Raw genomic sequence first — 7,803 nt, 5'->3', positions numbered from 1 at the left:
TTTTGTTTTGTTTTTTGCCTAGAATGTTTAGTAGAGCCTAATTAGTTCAAGTAGCTTGATTGTGTTGTTCAAATTTCCTGTATACTTACTGACTTTTTAATCTAATTTATCAGCTACTCAGATATAGATATTAAAATCTCCACCAATAACTGTAGACTTTTAATTGGTCTTTTCAGTTCTGTTTTTTCTTTTCTCTTTTTTTTTTACACTCATTTTTTATTAAACAAATAAGGCTGGTAGGAGTTCTATTTTTTCATTCATGAGTTTTCAAGCTCTGCTCTTAGGACTCTGTACATTTAGGTTTTTCATGTATTTTAATGAATTAGCCCCCTATTATTGGGAAATAGTCTTCTGTGGCTGCAATAATTCATGTCCTGAAGTCCAGTATGTATCACATTAATGGAATCACTCATTTTCCTGTAATAAGTCCATAGGGTAGCTTTCCCATTTTAGTTTTTTAGTTTCAGGGTTTTGTTTTGTTTTGTTTTTTAGTTTTAGTCCCCATTTAGTTTCAGTTCTCATCTTTGAGTTTTTAAATTTAAAGTGGGCTTTCATTTTTTGTTGGTAGTATATATTTATGCCACATTTTTAATATTAAGTCCAGAAATCTCTCTTCTAATTGAGTGATTTGATCATTCATATTTAGTGTCATTGTTGAAATTAGTTGAATTAAAGCTACCATGATATTTTTTATTTCCCATCTGCTTACTTTCTTTTTGTCACTATTCCATTTTTTTAAAAAACTGATTTGACACTTTTAGTATTCTACTTTATGTATACTATTGTCCTATTAGCTTCTTTTCTTTCTTATTTACTTCCAGTGGCTTCTCTAGGGCTGACATTATGTATCTTTTTTTCTTTTTTCTTTTATCTTTTTGCTTTTGTTGTTGTTGTTGTTGCCATGTGCCCAGTTCTATCAGCTATTTTTTTGTTTTGTTTTGTTTTTCTGAAAAGTAATTATTTCATCTTCCTTTTTGGTAGATATTCTTACTTCATTAGAAATCTAACCAAATTAAATTTTGCTCCACTCCAAAAATGTGGCTCCATTGGCTATTGACTTGCATGGTTTCTGCTAAGAAATGAACCTGGCTTTTTGTAGAGTTGAAGTAGAAACAGTGAATTGACCCAACCTACTATCTCTTGTCTAAAATCAGAAGCATCAGCAAGCTTCTCCTGGAAGTTCATGGGTCTGTGAATATTTGCAAAAGGGCATAAGGCTCAGAACTAAGTAGTTCAATAATATGTAAATCATTTATGCATGAGAAAAGAAAGAATCAAAGCCCATGAATTGTGGCATATACTAATCAATGAGAGCTCTGAAATTTTAATTGGAGGAAAGAATGTGGAAGTGATAGAGGAGTCATCTGGCCAGTGGGAGGTACTCCCCAGAACAGATGCAGAGGGTTCCCCTTTCAATATCACAGCCAGAAAAATCACTAACATGTTACCATGTGTTTGCGGTGAGATAACACACCTTATTTTGGTAGCCTAACTAAATACTACTCTTCACCTGAGGGTTAAGAGTGCATTTTAGCCCGTAGAGTATAATCATAGAGTACAGACCTGAAATTGTCCATGCAGATCATACTGTCATTTGTGTGCTTTACAAATAAGGAAACTTCTAAAAAAAAAAAAGGAAAGAAAAGAAAAGAAAGAAAGAGAAGAAAAGGAGGAAACTTCTCTGTATGTGAGAGCAGAGGGAACTTGATTACCAGCATGGGCTTTTGTGTGCAATTGAAGCATCCTTGCGGTTTGCACATGTGGTTTCCAGTTATCTGTTATTGGGCCTCAGCTACAGTGAGCTAATGGTGTTTAGCAGTAACCATCAAATATCTTCACTCTTGTTGAGACCATGGTCTCAAATGCCTTAGAGGTTTGTATGTGCTAGTGCATCCCTTTCCACCAGCGCATTTCCTCATTCTCCAATCATGAAATATCGAACCCTTGGTCCACCACTTCCCCGAGCATGGGTCTTCATTCTCCTACCACCAGACTACCCAAATAAGGGGGAGGGGGGGTCCATTTCCAGCAAGGAAGTGAGCCATCCAGTGTCAAAATCTCATCTCCTTGCCCACTTTCTTAGACCATTTCAGATTTTAAATGTTTGATTCTCTAGTGCACGACACTAAATTGGCATTTTGAGTGCAAGATAATCAATTAGGGATTCATGTCTTTTTTTTTTTTTAAGATTTTATTTATTTATTTGGCAGAGAGAGAGATCACAAGTAGGCAGAGAGGCAGGCAGAGAGAGAGGGAAGCAGTCTCTCTGCTGAGCAGAGAGCCCCATCCCAGGACCCTGAGAACATGACCTGAGCTGAAGGCAGAGGCTTTAACCCACTGAGCCACCCAGGCACCTTGGGATTCGTGTCTTTTAAAAGAAAGAGAAAGGGAGAAAAAGGGACGTGGAATTGTGATATCAGAGCAAGAAAGCCTCGGACAACCGGGCAGAGGGCTCTTGATGAATTCTGCCTGCAAAGTTGTCCAAATCAGGTTGGAACAGCTGGATTTTGTATCCCAGCTTCATTCACTCACTGGGTACAAGTGGCCCCGGGAAGAATGTGACCTTGTGTCAGATGGACTTCTGCAGAGAAGGTGGATCCAGAAGGAAATGACAGCTGGCAGCAATCTACCAATCCTGCACCCCAGAGCTAGGCAGCGATTTCTTCCTTGAATGGAGGATTTGATGAAAGAGCTTCACATCTACCACAGTAATAGGAAAGCAACATTATAAGTCAATTAGGGTACAGCTCTTTAATACGAGAATATCATGAAGGTGCCGTAGAGAAGCATTGTCAGTGAGGTTTCTTGCCCCACAGAAACATGGAATCGAATCCTATGAAAAGAAATATAATGCTTTCTGATTTTCAAACGTGGTCTATTAATCTAAGTAACAGACTAGGAATATTGAACATTTCTGAACAGAATTTCATGCTGAATTCTTAAACATTTTCAGTCTTCTAATCAGAAAATCATTCATGTTGCCCCCATGCTTAAGAATATGGCATGGGACGCCTGGGTGGCTCAGTTGGTTGGACGACTGCCTTCGGCTCAGGTCATGATCCCGGACTCCCGGGATCGAGTCCCGCATCGGGCTCCCAGCTCCATGGGGAGTCTGCTTCTTCCTCTGACCTTCTCCTCTCTCATGCTCTCTCTCTCACTGTCTCTCTCTCAGATGAATAAATAAAATCTTAAAAAAAAAAAAAAGAATATGGCTTGATCTGGCAAATATGGAGGGTAGAGAGAATAGGCCTAGATTTCCATATACTTGGAACTTTTAGGAAATTGTAGGTGTCCTCAGGACATTGATCTGTTGGTTGGAGTAGTGATGTCCAGGTTGCCAGTATGCAGCTTAGAAAGTAAGGGAAGAGATGTCAAAAAGGAAGTTGGTTTGGTGCTACCTGCTTCCTTCCCAGGACCCTGAGATGCTAAACTGACTGGATTTACCTTTTGCCCCCTAAATCCTTCTAGTGATCCAGAACGTTTTCTTTACCATGAATTCACTCTAGACTTTGTGACCATAGCCAGCGGAGTCATTCATATTTACCATATAAAGACTAGAAAGAAGTTTTCCACAGATTTGCACTTGTTATAGGTGGTAGCCTGGCAACCCAGAGGCCAGCATCCCCCTAGTCTCCCAGGGGTTCTTCCTCAGTGGTCTATCCATTTCCTGGGGATAATAGGTTACATATAGCCCAGAGATAGAAGATTGAAATGAGACTCTGGGGAGCAGATAATTTCAAACATTAAAATAATCCATGTATGTGATCCATTGAATTTGACCATCATATGGAAAATGTAAAAACCTCATCCATTCGTCCATTGAAGAGCATCTTGGTTCTTTCCATAGTTTGGTGACTGTGGCCATTGCTGCTATAAACATGGTCCATATATACTATGGAGTATTATGCCTCCATCAGAAAGGATGAATACCCAACTTTTTAGCAACATGGACGGGACTGGAAGAGATTATGCTGAGTGAAATAAGTCAAGCAGAGAGAGTCAATTATCATATGGTTTCACTTATTTGTGGAGCATAACAAATATCATGGAGGACAAGGGGTATTAGAGAGAAGAAGGGAGTTGGGGGAAATTGGAAGGGGAGGTAAATCATGAGAAACTATGGACTCTGAAAAACAATCTGAGGGGTTTGAAGTGGCGGGGGGTGGGAGGTGGGGTACCAGGTCGTGGGTATTATAAGGGCACGGATTGGATGGAGCACTGGGTGTGGTGAAAAAATAATGAATACTGTTTTTCTGAAAATAAATTAATTAATTAAAAAAAATGTAAAAACCTCAACATGAAATTCGAGAACATGCAACCAAGACACTGTGGTATTCTGTTTATAGTCATGTGTATTGTTGTGGGGATGGTTTCATCTCTTGCTCTGTTTGTTTTTCCATTTTGCATGTATGTTGGTACAAGATAAGATAAAACCTAATTTATTGCATTCCCAGTTATGTATATTCATCAAAGGAGACTTTTGTGGAGTGTAGACACACACACATGGAACACAAAATATAGGATACATCCCTTTGTAATTGATATTCTTTTATTGGTTTACACCATGGATTAAGAAACAGGCCACTCATCTAGATGCCAATAACACATTCTCCTTTGGTTGGTTGCACTTTACAACTGAGCAACCTTGAGCATTCCCTCCAGATCAGTCTTGTAGTTTTTTGTTTTTCTTGCTATGCTAGCTCATGGGCTTCACAAGTCAGAATTTCCTGGTTGTACTATTTTCCTTGTTATTGCTCAGTGATATCTTTTTTTGCTTATCACCTTGTCCAAGGCAGTCATGTAGTTTTATCTGGTTCTGGAAGACTTCTGACTGCTTTTCAGAGCAACTGTGGTCACAGGGACACATCTTCTACCCATTCTTTGATTAGGCTAAGCACCTCGACTGTCTCAGAGACATGGTTATTGGTCACTGTCCTCCAATTGGCACTGTGGCCAGGATGGACCCACCACTGTTGGTGGTGTATTTTCAATCTGCTGAGCTCTTCTTTGGGTTCTCACTTCCCTTCCCTTTGGTCAACAGCAAGGGCATTCAACCAATTAAGGGCCAGCTGCAGAGGTTTCTGGAAAGAGACACAGAAGGATATCTGCTCTAAAAAACCATAGATAACCAGCTCTATAATCTTCTGATGCTTCCTTTTTCAAACGTTCCTTCCACCCACCATTTCCTGCTACTGTGCTGAATGTTAAAACACTGGCTCACGTGCAGGAAGGAACCTCAAGTCCAGATGCCTTATCTAAGCATTTTTTTTTTCTCAAACAGAAGCAAATGTATTATGTATTTTAATTTTGTGACAGACTTGGTCCATGAAATTTTGTTACTTTATCTTGTTCCTTAACACTGATACTTTGTTGCTTTTTCAGATCATCTGGATACAAAAATATTATGAACTTTTTTTTTTAATTGAAATTGAGTTGACACATAATGTTACATTACTTTAGGGTGAAAAATGTATGCACTCTTCACAACAGTTCCATCGTTTTGGAGTTAGAAATTCCATCTGGAAGAGGACAGCAGTCCCAGAGCTCTGCAGGGAGTAGGATTTGACTGACTTTGATGAGAAAATGGATTCCTTGATGAAGTAGAAGCTCCCGCAGGAAGACCCGAAAAGCCCAAATACCTTACAGTTCTTGTTACGCCTCTGTGGTTTTGTAGGAGGATATTTTTGTAGCTTTAATATCATGCCTTAATGTTGAATGATTATACCAATTATTTGGTATCAACTGTTTTGGAACTCATGTTAAGGTTTAAAAAAAATGTTTTTCAAAGATTTTATTTATTTATTTGACAGAGAGAGATCACAAGTAGACAGAGAGGCAGGCAGAGAGAGAGAGAGAGGGAAGCAGGCTCCTTGCTGAGCAGAGAGCCCGATGTGGGGCTCGATCCCAGGACCCTGAGATCATGACCTGAGCCGAAGGCAGAGGCTTTAACCCATGGAGCCACCCAGGCGCCCCCTCATGTTATGGTTTTACAAAGAGATGCTGTGATGAGTCTTCATGCTCAAAGAAGGGCAAGGGCTGGGATCAAGTCATTGATGACATTGAGAAGATTGCCCGGTCATAACAAAGACTGACAGGTAGATGGAGAGAGAGAGATGGGTGGGTGGGGGCAGAAAGAGAGGGAGGATAGTTAGATATTAGATAGTTATCTTTGATAATAGATCAAACTGACAAATGCACAGGGCTCAACTTTAAAAACGTGTAGGTCTCATTTAGGCCAATGTTAGATCTTAACTTGATGGTTATCCTATGTGCTAAATATAAAAGCTAAATACTAATTCCAGTTATCTCCTGAAGCACCTTTTAGGTTTATGATAAAAGTAAAAACAAAACAAAACTAAACCAAAACCTCCCAAAAAACCATAAATGGTGATTGATTTGAATATAGCCCTAAACAATCTATTTGCTAATGTAGATTAAACATCTAATTTGGAATTTTGAATCCCGTGTCATCTGAGATGACACTGGCTTCTTTCTAGCTATGTGGTTGAGAATAAAGCCCTAAAGCCAGTAATCTTACTGAGTCTAGTGTCCTTAGTCTTATTTACTCACTTGAGAAACCTCAGGTGGAAGTTTTGTAAACCTCAAAACCCTTTATGCAAATTTTCTATGGAAGCAGAATGCACATTCAAATAGTGTATGACCTTGAGACACAAAGTGATTTCCATTAATTCCTAAAATCTTCACTGGTAGAGAGGTCACAGACTAGTGAGTCTCTGATCTGTTCTCTAAGGACAAGAAGTCCACAGAACAAAACATCTCATTTTAACAGAATTTTCCCACCGTTGACCTCTCCTTTACCTTAGGGCCTGTAGATCACAGGACAGAAGGGGCAAGTGTTTGCAGAACACTCCGAAGTGAAGTCCGTTCCTACTGCAGGCCGCACTCAAAGATGTCAGGCTTCCCTGTGGAAGTGTTCCACAATATTGCTAGATGATGAATGTGGTGCCTCTGGAGTCCACAAAGCCATATTGGCACTGGTGTTCTATTGGTAGAGGATGAAAGATGTGGCAATTCGTCTTTTACTTTGGAGGAGATATGCTGAGCACCCCTGACCGCTGGACCCAGAATGCCTTCAGTGATGTCATGGGGTCCTCATCCTCAGAGGATTTGTCTCCTACTCTCTGGAGCATTTTTGTCTTCCCCATATCACCAGTGGTGCCCTAGTCATCTCTCCTCATCTTGATAGATCAGCATGATGTTATCGATATATCAATATGATGTTCTGGGAGATAGTCTAGATCTCTTAGACTCTAACAGAGGCAATTAGCATAACCCTGAGGCAAAACTACCAAGGACTATTACTGTGTAACTTCCCAGAATATAAACTCTTTTCTAATCAGAATAGAAATGAATCACTAGCGGAATATCACAGACCTGTTCCAGGCACAGATACCATGTCTGACAAAGCAGCTGTCGCTGCCTGTTGAAGCTTCCAGTGATCTGGTTGCTCTTCAGGATCTATCTGGTTTCTGGAAGGATAAGACTGGTAAATCAAATGAAGATGTGGTATATACACTTCCTTGTGTTCTGTATGTCATTAACTATCTCTAATTTTCCCCTCCTTAAGATGCACTATTGTTCTTGATTTAGTATCTTGGCTTGGGGTGGGTTGAGGGAATTGAACTGAAGTGTCCACTTTCCCTTCCCCATTATGTGAGACTTCTTACCTAACAAGCTCAGGACCCAACATGCTTCTAAGTAGACTGTGTAACATTAAGTGTGTCTTGTAATCCCTAGAGCAATCGCTAAAATTACTACACAAATATATACGGTCTAACATCA

The sequence above is a fragment of the Mustela putorius genome, unplaced genomic scaffold (assembly GCF_011764305.1).
Source record: "Mustela putorius furo isolate JIRA1106 unplaced genomic scaffold, ASM1176430v1.1 tig00000487_pilon_pilon_pilon, whole genome shotgun sequence".
NCBI lineage: Eukaryota > Metazoa > Chordata > Mammalia > Carnivora > Mustelidae > Mustela > Mustela putorius.
This window is presented reverse-complemented; position numbering follows the sequence as displayed.